General features: G+C 41.8%; 1 long non-coding RNA gene across 1 annotated transcript in view; it reads right to left on the minus strand.

The window, feature by feature from the left end:
* Window positions 1–845: 845 nt before the first annotated feature.
* The window catches only part of LOC120399374, a 32,697-nt gene continuing 11,713 nt past the window's right edge, over window positions 846–21,829 (minus strand). Inside the window, exon 3 of the long non-coding RNA XR_005595116.1 lies at window positions 846–1,197. This is a non-coding gene — a long non-coding RNA (uncharacterized LOC120399374). The remainder of the gene's footprint in view (window positions 1,198–21,829) is intronic.

Genomic DNA, 21,829 nt, shown 5'->3' on the forward strand with positions numbered 1-21,829 from the left:
TGGAAAAATATGACATACTTCCTGGGTTTTATGTTGTCATGTGAACAGGTCTCTGAAATTTGCAATATCATTTGGTCCATCTGTACAAATGCAGCTTCTCAGTTTCTGCAAAGTCACATTGGTTGAGTTTTAGTTTTCCAAGTTCCAGACCAAGACCAGGCACAGTTCAGATACAGGTTCTATTTATCTGAATCCCGCCAGCCTGAACACAGTGTTCAAGAAGAGAGAGGGTCAGATAAATGGTTGGGGTTTTGAGATCATCTCTGTAACATGATTAAAAATATTAACCAACTTAAAAGTTTGTTTCACCAGAGTAGCACTGCCTGACTGAGCCTGTATCATTTTTATTGCTTGCTACAGTTATGTTTATTGACATAAGGATTATAAAACGATGACACAAAGCAGTAGTTATTCTGGGTTCCAGCAGGAAAAATAAATTGTGTGCCTCCAGTTCTGGAAATGTTTCAAGGCCTTTTTCTTCATGAATAGTTACTCTATAAACCAGAACCATATTTTTTGACTAACATTACTTTTTTTTTTCTACCTAGGCAGTTCCGATCAGCATAACTGAGACAGAGAATAATGGATATAGTATAACAACATTTAGGAAGCTCTAAATGGAGGTAAAATTCAAAATATTTTTATACAACTCTCCTGACTAGTGTCAATGGAAGCAGCAAGAGCAGGGTCCAATACAGGTACTTAAAAACAAAACTATGGGAAATTGAAACAAAACCTCCCTGGTCACCTTTGCAGTGATTCTTCCCTACTCATGAGCACTCAGGGAACATGGAACCACAAGTATAATTTTATTTGGGGAAAAACCGATCAGGAGTTGGGTGAGCCCCCCAGTTGAAATAATCATTGTCTGGTTCATTGAGGTCTAGAGTGCTTTGTCACACCACAAGCCCCACTCCCAGGGCTAATTAACACAGTGGTAGTCAAGAGATGGCAATCCTTCTCCACTAGTGTGCTTCACCCCAGAGAGAACTGCTTCACCAGGTCCCACGCTGATGGGTAGCTACCTGGGTTTCAGTTCTTATTACATCAGTTCTGCTGCCACTGGCCTGCTGAGCTGTTGTTGGTCCAATCAGGCCTCGCAATGACATCAGCTCTGTCCCACTGCTAAGTTTGTCCGGTCCCACACATATATAGGGTACAGAAGCTTCAGGTGATGTATGCAGAGCAAACAGGGCCCTTGGGCAGGAAAAAAGGAAATATGGTTTTTACATTTTTCAATTAGTAAAGGAATTATTTTTCAATGTGTGTATTTTCTTGATAACATGATAAGGACCTGATTTTGCAGTCCATACTCAGGAAAGCTTCCGACTGAAGTCAGAGAAGAAGGGTAGTTTTATGGTTAAAGTACTAAACTGGGCCACAGGAGACCTGAATTCAGTGGGTTCTTCCATTGTCTGTCTCTTTGACCTGAGGCAAGTCTCTTGCCTCTGATCTTTCAAAGGCTCATTTGTATGCTTAACATTATTCATATAAGAAGTCCCATTGAATACAGTGAAACTATTCACATGAGTGACATTAAGCAAATACATAAATATTTGTAGTGCAGGGATCTGACTCTTGCTATGCTTTAGTTCCTCACCTCTAAAATGGAGATAAATAATAATTCCTTACCTCATGAGTGTTTAAAGTGCTTAGATATATAGTGATAGGGGCCATCTAAGCATCAGTAGGAAGATTTGACCCCAGTGAAGTAGGAACAATATTGAATAGATTCGTCAAATCATGTGTTCTGAAGAGACATTGTCAAAGAGAACCAAGTGAAATATATTTCATTATTAATAATTTATTCATTCCATTTGTTTGCAGATTGCAGTTTTTACAGCCAGGCATTCCAGGGTGAATCTAGCCTCCTTTTGTTTAACTCAAACTTCTAAACATCATATGCATGAAGTGGGTTTTAGCCCACGAAAGCTTATGCCCAAATAAATTTGTTACTCTCTAAGGTGCCACAAGGACTCCTCATTGCTTGAACAGGTAATCATCAAGTGATCCATCTCCTGTTGCTTATTCCCAGCTTCTGGCAAACATAGGTTAGGGACAGCATCCCTGCCCATCCTGGCTAATAGCCATTGATGGACCTATCCTCCAAAGCTTTCTTTGTTACAAATCAAATTCCATGCCTCTTCCACCGAGGACTGAAATAGTTCCCAGCCAAGTTTTCTAGTACTCCCGTGGGTTTTTTTTTTTGTTGGGGAATCCATGGAAGCTAAAATTAGATATTCCTGTTATATCTAAGGTAGGAGAACAAGTAGAACCCCAAACCTTTAAAACACAAACGAAAAAGAACTAAAGAAGTGCAAAGTCAGCTTTGGTTAACTTTAGGGAACAAAGCCAAAAGTTAAGCAATTTTAATCTGAATCTAAGATTTGGCCCACTGCTTACTTTTTACTACAGGTTTATCTACACTGAATAATAACTGCAATGTATGAATTCCCTTTTTTTCTCAATAGCTATAGAGGACTAAAAACACTGTTCTCAGTGCTGCTTATGCTCCCCTTCTGCTGACATCACTAATGCTGCTTGTGGACAGGAAGTCATCTTGGCTTCTGTTACATCAGAAACCCATAAAACTTCAGTATTTACAAAGGAATTAGTCGAAAGCAATAGGGAAGTTCCTATGAAGATACTACAAACAAAGGCTAAACAAAAATTCAAAAACTTGTTCACAGAGACTGAAGGAATTGCCTCAGACATATTTTACATGGAAATGAGTATGAAGACATTTCAAAGATATATTGTTTTCTCAAGTTAACATTTTATGACTCCTGTTTGATGGTTGGTGCAGACGCCAAAATGAGTAACTGTGGGATACAAAGCATCTTATATCCCTACCCACTTTTTGGGGAAAAAAAGACTTTGCTTAGGCTGAGTTTGCCAAGGGAATTTTAGAAGTACTTGTGGTGAAAATTGGCTCCACTTAATTAGAGTGTAGCAGAAAAGCATCCCAGTGGATAGCCACCAGGACATAGGAGATGTGCAGGCATAAGTTATCTGACTGCCTACTTAAAATTTTAATTAGGGCATTAGATAATTAAGCAAAAATCAGCAGCTATTTGAATAGATGTAAGGAGTTGGAATTGAGACTTAAGCCCTTATTTTAATGTAGATGTACAGGGCTCATAATTAAGCTAACAGCATAGGAATGCATTTACAATCCACCTAAAGTATCTTTTAGCCTGGTGTTAGGGGTAAGCCTGTTGAAACCTTTAGAGGTCTAACCTTTGCTTGGACCAGTCAGAGGCTCTCATCTGCTACATTTGGTGGCTGTTACATTCTGCTTGTGCAAAGCATATGAACTTGGCAAGATAAATCTCAAGACCATATAACTGCTCTTTTACAAGTACCGTGTTCCTGTGCGTACTGTAGCAAGAGATCATTTGGCAGATAAGCTGACAGTCAAACCATTTTCAATAATGAAGTTTTGTATTAAATATCAACAGGCTAATAGTTCATCCATCTTAGACAACTTTTCTCTCTCTATTTATCAGTAAGTCTTTCTAAAGTACCTATCATGGTAGTTCCTAAGCATTGTACAAAAAACAAAATAAGAGTTGCCCAGGTGTGCAGACAGTGCTTCATCTTATTCTGTATCTAATTGTGAGCAGATAATTCTGAGTATAGTGTTAGAAATTGAGCTCCTTCCTATTCTAGGCATACATGTGGCTGCTACTTTTGAGTGTGATGTTACTCTACCATGGTTATTAATTCTATCGAAGAGTTATGTCCCCGAACATAACCTGCAGACAGTAAGGGCTGGGCTCTTTCTGATCTCCTTGATGAAAGTGTTCAAGAGTCTAGGATCTATTATCAAACCCTCCAGTAATGCTTGGGGACCTAGGAGCCCAGGGGGCTCTGCTGGAGCTGCTACTGCCACAAGGGAAAGAATCAGGCTCTAAGGTAATGCAGTGCCGCCAGGGACTTTTGTGTGATGGAGGAATTGAAACGTGGGACAAAGTCAGCATGGGCTGGGTAAGTGAGCATTTGGGAGAAGTAAGTAGAAGATTGAATGGCTTAGAATGGTTAATTTGGGTGAGTTCCCAAAAAACGGCAGGATATAGGAAAGGACACATGATAGCTGGGTAGTGTCAGCCTGTAACAGGGTGGCAGACAAGTGTTCTGTGTGAGAATGCCATGCTCTTCTGTTGAGTCATCCTAAGCTGAAATGCTGTAACCTTACATTGAGATTGGCATGCTGGCAAGTGGGTCCAGCAGGCTCCCAGCAGGACATTGTGTGTCTTTCGAACCTAACAAAGGTTAGTCAGAGGAGGACCCCGAGGGAAACTGTAGGAAGAATCAAGCTTGGGGAGGAAATTAGGCTGGGGTTTATGTTATGGTGTTAGATAACTAGGTTGCTAGAAAGCTCTGTTCAGTTTACCACATATACTGTACAATGAAATGTGTCCTGACTGACCACATAAGGTACTGAAAAAATGTTACTTAGTAGAGATGGTCTTCTCATAAATGTGGAGTATAACTGTACTCAGTAGGCCTGGAGGTACTTTGGGACTGGCTGTTAAGACAGATGGTTGCCTAGTAAGTGTGGTCTGTTGACCAGATTTCACTGGCTGCAAGGTTCCTACACGTAAGGAAATGGATCAGAAGTGCAGTTTAAATGTGTATTGATTTGCCAATGGAGAGAGAGAACTCCGTCTTTGATGAAGTTTGATTTGATAATAATTTACAGACCACACCACCCGAAGTCTTGACATTCCCACTTCACCCTGATTACTTTGTGAACCATCTGGTGCACCTGCTGTTGCAATGAGGTGGTAATAATAGTCTTATGTCCTTCCTCTCCTGTTCTTTTCCTTTTTTTCAAAACAGAGATGGATCTGTTAAGTGAACAGGCACCTGACTTGGCCAGACAGTGCAGATGTAGACGCAGGTGCAAATTCGGTCAACCATGCCTCCAGATGGCTCTTATTTATTAAGTCAGCCAAAGTAATAACCACAGACAAAGAGCCTCCAAGAAAATAATAAGGCCATCCTCTAGGAAAACATCAGGTTCAGAGCTGTAGCTTGTGATGACCCTGAATAGGTAATCAGCTTTGAATTTATGGTGAAAACAGGACCGGTCAGCTTCCCTTGAATTTGGATGAAGTGACAAATTGGTAGTGAAACAGCCAGCAAGATAGTAAAAAAATCTAATGATCTGTCCTAAGGGCTGTTTACATAAGTATTGATGCCAAGATGAAAGCCAGGGGTTCCTTTTCTACTGCTGAGTAATAGGTTATTCAACTGAGACCGCCAAGAGGCAAAAGCAAGAGGCTATTTTATATTGTCTTGATTTTTTATCACTATAAGATTCAAAGCTCCCAATGACTGAATGCTGATGAAAAGCTTTTAATATCTTTACTATTTGGCTCACAACAGGAAGGAGCTGTAAAGATCAAAAGAAATGGGAATTAGGATTGTGGAACCAAAATTATTCTGCTTTACAAAATTGTGTTCAACTGGACAAGAAAAATAGTCCACTGAACAAGCCAGTAAACTTTCAGGAGTCAGGTACGGGGTTTATAGAAGATTCTCCTTGACAGGATGAATCCTAACCCAGGGGGATCAGAGGAGGAGGTCTGGCTTAATTGAATCATCCCCACCTGCCAGGGCAACAGATCCTATAGAGGTACAAAATGGAGTTTGGATTTTCCAGAGTTTTGGAGGCAAGGTGAGGAACAGAAAGCAGAAAAGCCACCCTCCTGTGCATCAGACCCCCAAACAATTATGCTGCCTAAATTAGTACTCCTGCAAGCTGCATTAATTGATGCTCCCACCTGTATTTATTTTGCTGCAGGGTGCTTGGCAGAATCTGTACTATCAGAAAAGCAGTGTGGAAAAGAAAAATGGACACTGCACATGTAAATCTGAAGGCAGACCTTATTTGGCCCTAATACCTTTACAGTGACAAACACTTTGGTTTAGTTGAGGACCAGAAACCTCCTAGTTATAATCATTTTGGAAAGTGAAAACTAGTCTCACCATAATTAAGTCACAGGGAATGAGCATTTCTTTTATTACAGTAAATATGAAAGAGGTGGCATGTCTGTGCAGACACCTGCAAACCATTCCAGAATTAGTTCATGCCCCTATGAAAAAGGCTTCGGAGGAGGGTGACTACACGGTTCCTCTGGCAATTTCCTCCACATTCTCCCATCAGGAGCATTCATCCCCCTAATTCCAGGGCTCTCAGGGCCATCTGCACATAGGTCCCAGGGTCTGCGACTCCCTGACCATCCTTCAACTCCCATGCAATGTGACTTCATTAGAGCTACACTGTTGGGATGACTCTGCCCTCTGGGTGTCAGGATCCCAACACAGACCGTCAGGATCAACGGTCAGAGCAGGGGCAAGCCTGAGACACGGGATAGTGGAGATGTGCATAGTGAGGCTCCAGGCCAGGGTCGATACCAAGGATCAGTATCTGACTCAGGCTTCAGGGTCTGAGTCAGAAGGCAAAGTCAAAAACAAGAGAAAAGACAAAGTCAGGAGTTTAGGAGCAAGGAATGGTCATGACATCTACAGTGATTCCACACTGTTGCCTGGATACTTCCTAGAACACCCCTGCTCTACATAAACCTATCACAAGCCATGGGGCTTCTCTCTGTGTGACTCTGAGGTGGGACTTCCCATGGTCTCTATCCACAGCAGGTCATAGGCAGTGGCGCACAAACCAGTTATAGTTGCTACTAGGTGAGAGCATGGAGATGCTAGCTGCCCACTAGCTTTTCAGGCCTGGGTTGTAGAGCCCTGGGGCCTTATGCTGGGAGGAGTGGTAACATACAGGGGACTCTGCAGGGAAGTTGATACAACCTCTAACCATATCAGCTTTCCTAAAAATTCCCCATGGCGTTGCAAGAGAATGGCTACATCTCCCTCTCCCAGCCTGCCTCCTTCTCATCAATGTATCCCAATTGCTGTAGAGAAACCTAGTAATCAGGGGGACTTGACCATGAAGAATACTGGACCTTTCCTTTAGGTAGCAATGGATTCACAGAGAATCAGTTCTGGGGGCTGCACAGTGGAGCTTGCATGAACAGAAGAACACCTGGGGTTGGAGCTGCTGTGGAGGAACAGGTCACCCTGCAGATGGAACTGGTGATCGGTGTGGCTCCATTGTGGGCCCAGCTACTCATTCAGTAAGGTCTGGGAGGAGCCACCACCACCACACCCACAATGCGCTTGAATCCCATGTACAGTCTTGGAACCTTAAAACTAGTCAGCCCTGCAGAAAATAAAGTTTTGTTTTGGTAAATACAATTATATTTCTTGAAGTTCACCACACAAATTAGTATCAGAGGGGTAGCCGTGTTAGTCTGGATCTGTAAAAGCAGCAAAGAATCCTGTGGCACCTTATAGACTAACAGACGTTTTGGAGCATGAGCTTTCGTGGGTGAATACCCACTTCGTCGGATGCAAGTCTGGATTTTAAATTTCCAGCAGCCAAATCCTGCATTTCATGCTGTAACGGGTCGGACTCACTCCTGCGGCGCCTCCTGCTGGTCGTCTCCGGGAATTAGCTCGTTCCAGTGCTGGAGCGCCCTCTGCAGGCTGGTGATCCACCTGTCCTCAGGCCCCCCATGTCCCTCCCTGGACCCGATGCCCTTTTACATGGGGGTGCTGCCCCCTGGCAGTAACCCCTTTTTCTCAGGGTTTCCCCTCCTCGGGGAACCCCCACCCTCTATCCCCACCTTGCCTCAGTATATGGCTACTGCCAGTCATTGTCTAGCCCCACGTTCTGGGGCAGACTGCAGTATCAGCCAACTCATCACTGGCAAGGAGGGTTTGGACCTGCTGCTTTGGCCTACCCCTGGGCTGCCCTCTGCAACCCCCAGTACCTGTTAGCCCTCTGCTAGGCCTCAGCCTGGGGCTTTCCAGGCTGGAGCTCCCCAGCTCCTCAGCCTTTCCCCAGCCCTGCTTCACTCAGGTATCCAGTCTCAAGCTCCCTGCAGCTAGGACCTTCTCTCTCTGAAGGCAGAGAGAGACTGTCTTGGCTTCTGGCTTACAGCCTCTTTTATAGGGGCCAGCTGGGCCTGATCGGGGTGTGGCCCAGCTGCAGCCACTTCCCAATCAGCCCAGCCTAAAAGCTGCTTTCTCGAGCCTTGGCTCCTTCCCAGGGCTGTTTTTAACCCCTTCAGGGCCAGAGCAGGGGTCCACCCTGCTACACATGCTTACGCAAAGCTCCAGCTGAAGTCAACAGGAGTTTTGGGTATAAAAGTTATTTGTATTCTTGTAGTGCTTATGAACCCCACCCCGGATCAGGGACTCATTGTGCTAGAAGCTATACAAATGCAGAACAAAAAGAGAGTAACTGCCCCAAAGAGCTTACAATCTAATTATAAGACAAGAGACAACAGATAGATAGGCAGAGGGATGAGTACAAGGACACGATGAGACTACATTGGTCAAAATAGCAGACAGTGGCCCCAGCATACCAGCAACCTAAATGTTAAGTTTTTTGTAGGCATCACACAGAGGGTTTGAAAGAGGATAGCAAAAAAGATTCTTAAATTATGTCTGTAAATTTCTTACTAACTCAAGGCACAGAAGCATCTTCTCAAATGCTCTACCTTGTGCTGTGTTGTGAAAACAAACCTCTTTCAAAAACCCCTCCTCTCTTTTCTTTTTTTAAATTGCCAATTAAATTTGTTAACCCTGTGTAAAGCTTGGCATTTTCTATTCTTTTTGAAAACTAAAACAAACAGCTGAAGAGTTATATTTAGTATGGGAGGAGCTGCAAGGGACAGCTGGAGTGTATCTCAGTTCTTTTCCGTGCTGCTATTTAGTCTTGTCACTGGGCCCAGAGTGAAATAGCAGGTACTCCTATTTCAGTGTTTCTCAAACTGGGGTCGCCGTTTGTGTAGGGAAAGCCCCTGGTGGGCCGGGCCGGTTTGTTTACCTGCCCTGTCCGCAGATCTGGCCAATTGCGGCTCCCACTGGCCGTGGTTAGCTGCTCCAGGCCAATGGGAGCTGCTGGAAGCGGCAGCCAGTAAGTCCCTTGGCCTGCTCCACTTCCAGCAATTCCCATTGGCCTGGAGCAGTGAACCGCGGCCAATGGGAGCCGCGATCGGTCGGACCTGCGGACGGGGTAGGTAAACAAACCGGCCCGGCCCGCCAGGGGCTTTCCCTACACAAGCGGTGACCCCAGTTTGAGAAACACTGTCCTATTTTAATGAATGACAGTCACACTAATTCCAATGATGAAGTGGTGATCAGCCCTTCCATGGGAAAAAAAAAAACTTTGCTTAAATCTGTATTTGAATTTGGCTTATAAATATGTTGCTACCTCAACAACCTCACCCAAACACAAACCATATCAGTGGAGCAATTAGTCTTTTCTGAAGCCAGGGTTTTCAGGTGGTGCTTTGATTTGTTTGCAAGATCTATGACAAAATGCTTGTGTTTTCCAGTCAAACAAACACTGGATGAAGGAAACTCGCTGGGCAATTTCTACTATGCAAAGGGCAGTTATCACTGTCACTGGGATTTGCATATCAGCACCACACTCTGGGATACAGATTTGTTTTACAATGTTGTCCCCTTTCTGAGCTCAGCATGATCTACAGTTCGTGTATATCAATTCACAGCCTCTCCATTGTACATTCTGAACAGCACGCATTGGCAGCAACACAAGTACATACTTATTAGTGATATAAATCAAGCTTTTCAGCTCCTGAATAATGATTAATCTGAGGCTCATAACCAGGAATAGAAAAATCAGGATCCTGCTTTCAGAACAATAGGAACATTCCCATAGCAAGAGCTATCAGGGATGTTGACTCAAAACTATATCTTTTCAGTGGAATTTTCTTTGTGGGAAGAAGAGCTGTTACAGGCCTGAATAATGCCCTCTCTGTGATAAACTATGTAATATTACATTTAATTGTAAGGAACCAACATACAGAACTGAAAAACAAGCCAATAATATCATGTAAAATGTGGGTAGGTTAAGATTGAAAATTCTTCAGGAATTCTGCTAGTTAAACCAATACTGTAGTTCTCTCACAAGCATAATTCCCAATGACTACAGACACTTGGGGGTGAAATTCTCTGCTGACAGAATACCACGGAAGTCAACAGGGTTACATCAGCAGATAATTTGTCCTTTTATTTTATTTTATTTTATTTTTGTTGCTAGAGGCCTGGTTCTTCACTCATACTTGTTTTTGTACTGGTGTGACTTCATTGACTTCACTGGTGTTAGTCCTGATTTATACCATTTTCAGTGTGAAGAGAATCAGGCCATTAGTGATAAACAGTCACAACTTAGTGGTAATCTTGCCCAGGTAAGAACTGCACTATCAGGGCAAATGGTACTGGCAATTCTGACAGTGGATGAGCAAGTCGCCTTTATTTATAACATGGTACATTAGGATATGTCATAGTGATTGACTCACAGCAACTGCAAGGTCAGAAGTCTGATACTGTAATGGAAAAGCATCCCAGTAACTTTCTGTGGATTGTGATGAATCAGGGATATGTAAAAGGTTAAACAGGGTAAGCATAGAAGGTTTTTTTTAAAAAAAATCTCAATCTTGCTTCTTAGAAACTTCCTTGGAGGATATTGAGGAACACCTCCTCTAGCAGAATGCTGAATCCACCCTTTTCTACCACCTTTCATGACTTTTAGAGGGAACCTACTTACTTGTGCTTTGTAAGACAAGACGGACCAAAAAAACACTCATCAATTCTAAAGCATCTTTTTCTATGTTTGAGAGGCGATAACAAGCTCAGCTAGGGACATAGTTATATAATTATAAAAGTATAATTATCATTTTGGTTTTCCTAGTTTTTTTTCTGGATACTATGAAATCTAGTTACAATCCTAATAAACAAGAGCACAGCGTTCCTTTTTTTCCTCCCTAATAATCCATGGTTTGTCTCACACATACAGTTAAATCATCCAAATTAGCATCAGATAAAGTAATAAAAGTTGTCAGCTAGGCACAGCCTTGCAATAATGGAATGTAGTGAATACCTGATGTGTCAAATGAAAGGGGGGAGGGGCAAAAAACTCTTCAGTTTTACATAGGAATACAGCTATGTATGTAAATACTTAACACAGAGTGACCCACCATATGCAACCACACGCATAGTAACACCTACTCTGAGACATATACTAAAAAAGAAAAAGCTACTCCAGCAATACCTTTAGGTATACACCAAGACTGTGCATTTTAAAAAAGTCTCCATTTTATACAGCTGGTTAGTTACATGATATGTACCACCTCATTTGCAAAATTAGATTCTGTAAGCAAAAACAAATGGGGGAAAATAGCAGCAAAGACAATGAAAAATGGAAGCAAAATTTCACGAATGCCAGAGCAGGGGCTTTGGGTAGAATATGAATAGAATCCCAAAGATAGGGCTTGTGGGGTCTGTTACCTAGCAACAGGAATATTATTAAAGGGGGACATTGAAGTCCAGTTTAATACATTTATCCAGTGTTCTGAAGGACAAGTAACATCACATTCCTCATTTTATACAAGAAAAATAAGTCAGGTTTATAGCAATGCACGCAAGATATTTTCTAAACAATTGTGTTATATTTTTCAATTTAGGCCTTTACTACTGGAATAGGTATGGGACAATTTTATTTACAGCATAACTGCTTTTGCTTTAATTGGATACAAGTCTGCAGATGAGTTAAACATATAAATACAGAAAAGTAAATGAGAATACGTTTGATTTCCAATGATATCCAGACTGCTAACTCCACAGAAATATATTAGTGTATTTTGAACTGAATATATGAAGAGCTAGCTCATAGCACAACTTTAATATAGTTGAATGTAATTATTTTTCACTTAGCTATGAAATTGCTTTTAAGTACACAACTGCTGTGTTTTACAGTTTTATCATATTTCTTCTAATAGGATTAATGTAGACTAATATGCTACTTTTTCCATTAATTTTTTTATTAAAGAGATGCCAGGGTATAGCTGTTAAAGTACAGATTAAACAGCTTGATAAAGAATATAATACATGTTGTATCTGAAGTTTACTTTAATGCTAATAACCAGCTATCACCAGAAATAATCAGCAAGCCCAAAGAAGAAATAAAACAAACTGATCCTTTCAAAAAGGAATTTAAGATTTTGTTTAAAGATAAACTGAACAGTTTTTATTAAAAAATGTTATAAAACTGCTAAAGATCCCAAATCAGTAACTATATATGCTTATTTCAAATAACAAATCACCTCTTAAAACAAAATGAGCTGAATCTTGGAAGTTGTGGAGAAAGTGGTTCAAAAGAGGAGCTAACAGACGGCCAGATTCTTATTTCAGTCACGTTGGTGATAATGCAGGATAACTTCAGTGGAATTACTCTGGATTGACACCATTGTGACTGAAATGAGAATGTACATGCATAACCATAGAACCAGCCCTGATGGCCCCTAAAACCAACCCCCCAAAGGCAACTCCACAGCTCCCGGTACTGAGGACTTTTGGAGTGGGGTCACTGCACCGTGGGGTGGAGCAAGACAGTAAGTGGACAACTTGTGCCCCATTCTTCTGCTGCTTCTCAGCCTGATGAGTCTGGGGGGCATATACACACACAGCAACTGCACATATTTACTTGCCAAGCAGAGATTCAGGGATCTGAGTTTCTCCTACAGCAACCGATAAGTTCCCAGGCCCAAAACAAGTCCTACCCTCCTGGTCTAAAATAAGCATAACTCAAAGTGATGAGGGATTCTTCCTCCTTAGTATGGATACAACTTCAGTGATCACCCTTATAAAAGTATACAGTGGTCTTAGAGCACTCAATAACTTCATTTTGCTATTCAAGATGTCTTATAGTAAGTCAAGGAAAGGACAAGGCAATACTGCAGGCATTCACACAGCCCTTAACTATTTATTTTCCAGGTTAAAAAACCATCAAGTTTTTAAGAGTACTCCCCATTATCCCACATGAAGCAGGAGAGCACACGTGTTTACTTTCTGGACCCTATAACTGAGTTGTTTATATTGAATCCAACTATCTGTCAACATTAGTCTGTCTAGTGGTGGCCCCTTGCAGAACTTGATTTGTATAGCTGGTTCCAGATGCCACCAGAGGATATTTACATGTATTTTTTTTTAAGTTTCCATCATTCGGCAACAGCAGCAGTGGCAACTGGAGCATAGCACAGGCAAATATCACCTATAGCTGGGTAGCAGTGATGGTCAGGAGCAGAAAAACATGGGTAAACTTTCCCTGCTCCATTCTACCAGTAGAGAGCAGTGGGGAAAAACTCCTCTGTGCCACCACTCAGCTGTACCCAAAGGAGCAGGACTAGGGGCCGTACTCCCACTTCACCCCCTCCATTAGTTTGCACCCATCTTTGCTGCTACTCATATCTCTTCTCTTTTGGACCTGCCCCCCAAAGAGTCAGGGAACCGGAGAGCTTCTAAACCGCTGGGGCCACTGGCACAGGTATGGGACTAATGGAGGCACAGAAAAGAAAAGTGGAAACATCTGTGAGTAACAGATGCACAATACGGGAAATATTGTATTCCTTATTTCAAGGTCAGTGACCCATAAATTCCAGTGCTGGGGTAGGGAGAAGTACACACATAAGTAATGCTGTATTCTGTCCTTCTTTCTCACAGGTCTCTGTGGAACAGATTCTCCTCTCTGCTTCTGTGAGCAAAGAGGAGAGACAAAGAAGTTGGAATCCAGCTGGAGGGACTGGAATGGATGAGTGCCATTCTGCAGCATGTATCTCTGTGCCTGCACCCGTCCCCTTCTGGCCACTGGAGATTTACATATTTAGGATTGGGACTCCTATTGCCCCAGTAATATTGACAAAGATATTGAAGATATTCCATTCAATGTCCTTTTGCAAGTGATGCAGCATAGCTGCACGGTCAAGCAATTATTGGCAGCTTAGCTAATGAAGGAACCATGCTGCCTGGGGAAAGAGGCCAGGAGGGTGGTTGTTAGAAGTCAGTGGGCCTCTGAAGGCATGCTCATTTCCATGGAGATCTTGAGATATGTGGTAGCTTAGGGTTCCAAACTTCAAGGGAATTGTGTGGTCTATGATGGTGGGTAGAAACACCACCCTCTGCTCAGCTCTGTCTGTTGAAAATCCTGCAGTGTCTTGCTTGTTATGCAAGAAAAACAATGTGTCTATGTACATATCTGTTTGGACATGCTATTTCATCACTGTAAAGTTAGACAAAGATAGGCATGCATCATCACAGAAAACTAGGAAACCTGCATTCAGCTACTCTAGGCTGCCTAAGCTCCAAGAGTTAATATGTGGATTTGAGAACTCTGCAAAGCTCCTAAATTTGGTATAGATGACCTAAGAACTAAATAATTCTACCTGGAAGCACTCTCCATGCCAAGAAATACCAGTCCTTGCCAAGGCAAGTAGCTTGAAACAAATTGGTCAGGCTGATCTGCAGTTAAGACAAACACACAAAGGTAAATGTTCAAAGTTGCAAGGTGATTTTGCTTTTTGAATTCATCTCCAAAATACCTTGGATTTTCCAGAAAAAAAAATCTACCTTGGCACGAGATCTTGCAAATGGAGTTTCAGACACTTTGGTTTAGTTTTTAGCCAAAATATTAGATGGCTCAAAGTTGGGCTCATAATGGATCCTAGCTTCAACCTTAGTTAAGGGAGAATTAATATAGCTCCATAACGAGACACATTGCCTATGTTTGCAACTCATACTGATGCTGATCACGGCTCCCAATGTCAAAGAACAAAGACTCTCCTTACCTTTTCACTTTGTACCTGAGCACCTGCTTGTAAATTGTGATGTTAAGCAAAGAAAGAAAATAGCAAATGAAGCCCTGGACAAATAAAGTGCATGAGCTGCAGCAAAGTGCAACATTCTGCTGTTGTAGCTGAGGAAAATGGGGAGGGGGGGAAATGGTCTGTTCTTTATTATGTCCTGATGTTTGAAAGAAGATGACAGCACTTTCCACTGCTATTAGCTAACCAAGATTCTCCTTTAACGCAGCAGGTAGAACTACTACTTTGGGGATCTAAAGGGCTCAGGTTTAAGTCCCTGCTGGGACAGATTCCTCACAAGGAAACAAAGTGAAAAAATGTCAAATGAAGGATTGTCTACATCTGACATTTTTACAGCTTGGTACTAAATAAATAACCAAAAAGGGAAATGACTATCTAATTCTTGGTTACCTTCTTAAATTCTTAATGACAGCATTTCTGCTGTTCTAATTCACCTCTTATATACTCTTAGAGGAGAGCGTAGGTTATGATTTGAATGCACTGGAATAGACAAACTTCTTCAGACATCTGATTTTGGCCACACTGCCTGGTCTGAGTTTGAGAATTAAGCTAGAACTGTATACGGTGCTACAAATAGTAATTTAAAGCATTAAACAAGACTAACAGTTACATTTAGACGTACAAGAGTTGGTAATAGTAAATCATCAAACAGAAAAACTAACAAACCCTGAGGTCCTCAAATTGGATCACAGACAAAATATCCTGTTTTTTTTTACTGTGGCGTTATTAAAAGGTCAGTTGGGGCTCTCTTATTGGGGTAGACTAGGGATTTGTGGGGGTCTGATTTGTAATTGCATTATGTACCATATGTTGCTGTTTTTGTATTTCTTTCATGTTTATAGTGTTATTTTACCTTCTGTTTAGTGTTATTTATCGATAGGCCTAAACCCCAAAGTTCAGATCCTGGTCTGAATGACCCCAGAGTTCAGGACTGGTTCGCTAGTAGACTGTACTATTTTTTAAATAATTTACTATCAAAGGAAGCAAAACTCACATTATTGGCAATTAACACAATTTACATTTTAAAATCTAAACTGCATCCTCCTGTTCGATGATAATTATTCCGGGGCCAGATCCCTATGGTGCTGGGTGATTCCCAGAATCATAGAAAATAGAAATGATGGCAATGGCATTTATATAGCTCTTTTCATCTCAACACACATTACAAACTATGGGCCTGACTTGAAACTCCATTTACTTCAATAAATATTAAGGGACAATTTCTCCGACCATTGGGGCACAAGGGTGGCAATCAGGAAGACCCTCTTTGCCTTTAGCTCTCTCAAGATCCTTCTCTACCATGACACCTATAGGGAATCCAGTTAATGATGTCCAGGTTGAGCTAGCTGGTACATGGTTGTCTATTTATTATACTAATGAAAAATGCACACATACTGTTTGGATTATAGATTTTACTTCATTCCTTCCCTTTCCTCTCCCCTTCTTCACATATTTCATCTCCTTAGAGTGTAAATTTTGTGACTCTGATCTGAACCTGCTTGTAAAACATCTAGCCTTGATCCTGACTGGGCCCTCTAGGCATCACAGTAATGTGTGTTTTAAACATTAACAGTAAACCTCACTACAATTTTGGGACGTAGGGAAAACGTTGGCCAAGGCTACCAGTAAAAAAAATCTTTTACACTTTTAGAAAGTGACATGGATTCTTTAATGTCCACCCAGAAGAAATAACAGGGCCCTGGTTCTCAGCTATTGTCACTTGAATGTCCTACAGCTGTGTAAAGCAGAGATAAGATGGTACCAGGGGTGGGAGTGGAGAATATGGATTAGTAATATTTTACACCCACTTTGCACAAGTATAAATAACTATGCAAGGAGCAATCAGTGGTGAATCAGGCTCCTTATGTCTGCTTTTAAGGTCCCAACTGAAAGCATGGTATTCAATGCATCTAATTCACAAGACTTAAAGAGCAAACTGACCAGCGAGGGTGAAGTGGGGACTTAAGTCTTTGCTTCCACAGAATCTCAATAATGCAAAGTGGCTGATTAGACTGCTAAGCACGCTATTATATTTTCTTGGTCATGACTGCTGCCCAGTAAAGACCATGGAGGCACTGCTAGCCAGTTAATGTTACTGACACCATTGTTGGCAGATTATTCTTTTTGTGGTGCGGTGTCAATGAGCACCATGCTATTGTCTATATATCATGCCAGGTCCATTTGCCATGACCATTTTTTAAAGTTAATTTAAAATAAAGTGTGATTTCCAGTCAATATTATGAAATTCACTCCCTTTCATAGTAGAAGACAGAGTAGTTACAACATATTAAAATTTGTATATTTGTTGCAATTCACCTTTGAGGAATGCCAGGGGAAAGCTAGTGGTCGTGAAGGTGTGATATGATTTTGTTTTATTATTTTGGATATGTGCCCATTATTCAGGCTCACAAAACTCATGAACTGATGATCTGAAGGAAGGGTCTTTTATTAGTGCAACTCATGCATTCCCTCTATAAATATTTTTATTATTATTATTTCTGCAGTTTTTAGACTTAGTTTATGGTGGTAGTTATTAATGCTGTTTTTCTGAATGTTAAGAGAATTCATAGCTCTGTTAGGAGCCTGTCCTATTTGAGAGATTTGCTGGTGTATGTTGTTTTCTTGCAGTAAACCAATCTTGTGAACAGTGAGGGGCATATTTGGTGCCCAGGCATAACTCTGAATAGGGTTAGTGGGAGTTATGTTCTGACATCAAGCAAAACTCACTCATGAAAAATTAAAATTAAAATGAAGTGTTGGGTCTGCCAGCTATTCATCACTGTGTAGTCTAGCAAAAGAACAAGGAAGACCTGACTGACTAGTTCATTTCTGCCATTTATTCTTACTGAACTCTTAGGTTCATGTGCCAATCTCTGCTCTTAGTGTGCACCCAGTTAAGTTACTTCTCTCAGAATCCTCCTTATTGTTTGTCCAGTGATTGGGTGAGCTGAGAGAGAGGCTTGTCCAACAGAACAATGAGTGATGTTACTTTAACACTGACCTTTTTGGGATAAAATCCATCCAATCTCCTCCCATCCCCCTAATCATGGTGTGAGAACATTATGAGGTTTCCTCTCCCTCCCGAACTTCAGGACCAGTCAGGCCCAGGACGATATCAGAATCCTAGATCAGGCAATTCTCTCTTATTCACATCTTTAGGATGTATTTACCAGAGGATATTGACGGAACAGACTGTTGTCACAAAATAACAGTTTCTGATACAAAAAATGTAGGGACAGAGATAGTACATTTAATTTTTAAAACAGCTAATGTCAAGGCATTTATGTTCTATAACAATTTCTATAACACCAAATAATTTACAGCAATTTAGTCATTTTATTGGATGGATATTAGGGCAGCAGTTTGGAAGTCAGTGTTCACCTACATGGCTTAGAGAACAGACCTATTGCATGATTCAGACTATTAGAAACCAGTTATTTAATAAGGTAAACTTCCAAAAAGGCAGACTCTGTTTTTCTGAAGCATCAAGATGGCAAGGAAGGGGAGCAAGGTTTAGATTTCTCCTCTCCTTGAAAAGTGACTTTCAGAATGTGTACCTTTGTCTTTCAATATGTCAGTGTTTCATCCCACACAAATATCAACTGGTGGGGAGGCGGAGGAGAGAAACATTCGCAATATTTCACAAGTTCCTCCAAACTCCTCTGTTGAAGGGGATGGGGAAGAGATCTTCCCCAGCTGTCAGTAGGCCCCAAAACCACCTGTGAAGGGGGAGGGGCTTCACCCCTGAATTATTATGAATGTATTGTTCCCACTGCCCCTTACACCTCTTTCCTCATCTATGGATCTCCATTCCCACAAAAAGCCTTCCACAGGAATTTGCTTGCAGAGACATTGACTCCCCCTTTCAATGCAGGACAAGGTCCTCAGTAGGGAAAAGGATTTCACTCCATGTGATGACAATAGGAGTTTTGCCCTTTTCTTCAATGGGGCCAGGATTTGATTTTAAGGTTTTACTGATCCTGCTTCCATTGAAGTTAAGGCAATTGACTTCAGTGAGAGCAGGATCAGGCACAATATGCCCACACAGCATTCAGATGCTCGCATTTCAATCCAATTCCTTGTCCAGTTCCCTTTAAAGTGATAATAGGCTAGCTATTACTTCATTTTAAGGCTGCAAAAGAAAGCAGCCAGAATAGCCCACAAGAGGATCATTGCAAATTGATTTGTGCAGATTCCCTGGTGTGAGGATGTGCTACTTCTTCAGGAGTGAGAGAAAGGGGAATGAAATAAAGAGGTTGCAAGGCTCCTCGCAGAAGAATGACAGACTAACAAGAACAGATTGCTATTAATTTAGGTGAGACAAGAAGCCTCTTTTTTTTTCTAGGGCTTGAAGAATTGATATTCTAGTAATGAGTTGGGGGAAAGATTTTTCCCCTCCACTCCTATGTGTGAGAAGACTGTGCATATGCCACCTCACAGAGGGTGCCCAATTTGGTCCCTTTTGCATCATCATACATGATTAGGCTATGATTTTGTCACTGAGGTTGTGGAAGTCACGGAATCCGCAACTTCCAAAGACCTCCATGACTTCAGCTCCAGCAGCTGGGAGTTGCAGGGTCCCGCTGCCTCCCAGAGTAGCAGGGAGCTATGAGGTACCCCTGCTGTCTGAGGCAGTGGGCCCCCAAGCTCCAAGCTGTCATGGGCAGCGGGGGGACCCCCCACAGCCCCCTGATCGTGGCAGCAACAGCAAGGGGACCTCCGTAGCCGCCCGCAGTCGTGGGGGCAGGGAACCCTGGAGCTCTAAGTCCTCAGGCTGGTGGGAGCCCTGGAGCTCCCAGCCACTGTGCAGCTGCCCAGCCCCTTCATTTTATCATGGATATTTTATGTAAAAGTTGGGGACAGGTCATGGCTTCCGTGAATTTTTCTTTATTGCCCATAACCTGTCCATGAAATTCACTAAAGATATCCATGACTAATCTTAGCCTTATACATAATTAGTTACATGATTACGTAGTATTTTTCCCCACAGGAACCCTGCCTCCTTCAGTGCATGGGATAGATCAGCTCTTGGGATGAATCAGGGTTGTCATCACACTTTCTTCCCCTCCAAAACCCTTCCCACTACTTTCTCTTTCAATCCCTGTGGGCAACACCACAATCGTGGCTGTTGCTCAGTCCCGTACTCTGGGCATCATTCTTGACCTCGTCCTCACATACAGGCTATATCTAAATCTTGCTGATTCTTTCTGAATCACCTTTCCACGATACTGCCTCTCCCACTCATCCACACAGCTAAAGCTCTCATCATCTTGTACCTCAGTTACTGCAACATTCTTCTCTCTGGCCTTGACAAATGCAGTCTTGTCCAGCTAATATCCATTCAGCAAGCCACTGAAAAGAGTTTTCCTAGCCCATCACTTTGACTAGGTCACTCCTCTTTGCATGCCTCCCACTGGCTCCTACTGTCTATCACAGGGGTTGGCAACCTTTCAGAAGTAGTGTGCCGAGTCTTCCTTTATTCACTCTAATTGAAGGTTCTGTGTGCCAGTAATACATTTTTACATTTTTAGAAGGTCTCTTTCTAGAAGTCTGTAATATATAACTAAACTATTGTTGTATGTAAAGTAAATAAGATTTTTAAAATGTTTAAGAAGCTTCATTTAAAATTAAATTAAAATGCAGAGCCCTCTGGACCAGTGGCCAGGACCCGGGCAGTGTGAGTGCCACTGAAAATCAGCTCGCATGCTGCCTTCGGCACATGTGCCATAGGTTGCCTACCCCTGGTCTATCGCCTCAGACAGCAGCTGTTTACATTACTTTCAAGGCCCTTCACAGTCAATCCCCACCCTATCACTCACTCGCCATCAAGAACCCCCAATTGGCACACAATGTGCAATAGAGTCCGACATGTTAAATTTTCATACAAGCACCTTTGTGCTTTTCCCCTAGGCTGTCCCTCATGCTTGGGCAGTGCTCCCTGTATATATGTGCAAAGCAATCTCATTACCCTCCTTCAAATTCCTCCTAAAAACACCTATATCCATCTTTTGTCTTATACTTCGATTGTAAGCTCCTTGGGGGAGACATTGTCTCTTTGTTCTGTATTTGTACAGCACCTAGTACAACAGGGGTTCTAGTCCATGAGGAGAGCTAGGAAGTAAATAAGTAAGTCAATCAAGTCAATCAAGTAAGTCAGTCAATCAATCAATTCTGCCCTGGAGAATTGGATTCTATCCTTGTCACAGAGTTCCTGTGTGATGCAAGGCAAGTTGCGTATACCAAACTCTTTTCACATGTGGTCACTAATTGTGTGTTCCTCATTTTCCAGGTGCCCAATCTGAACCGTGGAGTCTGATTTGCAGAAGTGCTGACCACTCACAGCTGCAACTGAAGTCAGTGGGAGCTATGCTCTGAACACCAAGTGCTATATAAAACCAAGTACTCTGAAAAAAATCAGGTCCTAGATTTCAGATTGAGCATCCAAAATTGGGGAATACTTTTGACCTTAATCTTTATGCCTCCGCTCCCCATCTGTAAAATGGGGATAATTCCACTCCCTAACTTCACTGGACTTTTTGAGAATATATTTGTTAATGTTTGTGAAGCACTCAGATATTACAGTGATAAGCATAATAGAAAAACCCATGAAGATCAAGAAATCTGTATTCAGAGCAAAGTATGAACAGTGTGGAGAAAGTTAGGCAAGGGGCCACATATGGAGCAGAGAGGAGAAAAAGTATTGATTCCCCCCCCCCCATGCTTGAATTTGATATTTACCCAGTTTACTTCACTGTCAGTTATGTAACAGAAGAGTTCTCTAAAATGTTTCTTCTGGAAAACATACTATAGAGACAATATGAATACAAAAGAATTCAAATGCAGAAACAAATCCACAATTACTTCAGTAAAAAAAATATGCAGGGAACAGCAGCTAGAATAAAAAAAATCCATATTAAATGAAATACCACCACTTTTGAAAGCTATTTTTGTAACACAACCAACAGAACATAGATGTTGCTTTTGCCCTGACAGAGCCTTGAGAACTCCCTATGTTCTGTGTTTGACCACTCCCTGAAAGCACCACATCATGGCTAATATCC

Source organism: Mauremys reevesii, linkage group 2 (genome assembly GCF_016161935.1).
Source record: "Mauremys reevesii isolate NIE-2019 linkage group 2, ASM1616193v1, whole genome shotgun sequence".
In the NCBI taxonomy this organism is placed as follows: Eukaryota; Metazoa; Chordata; order Testudines; family Geoemydidae; genus Mauremys; species Mauremys reevesii.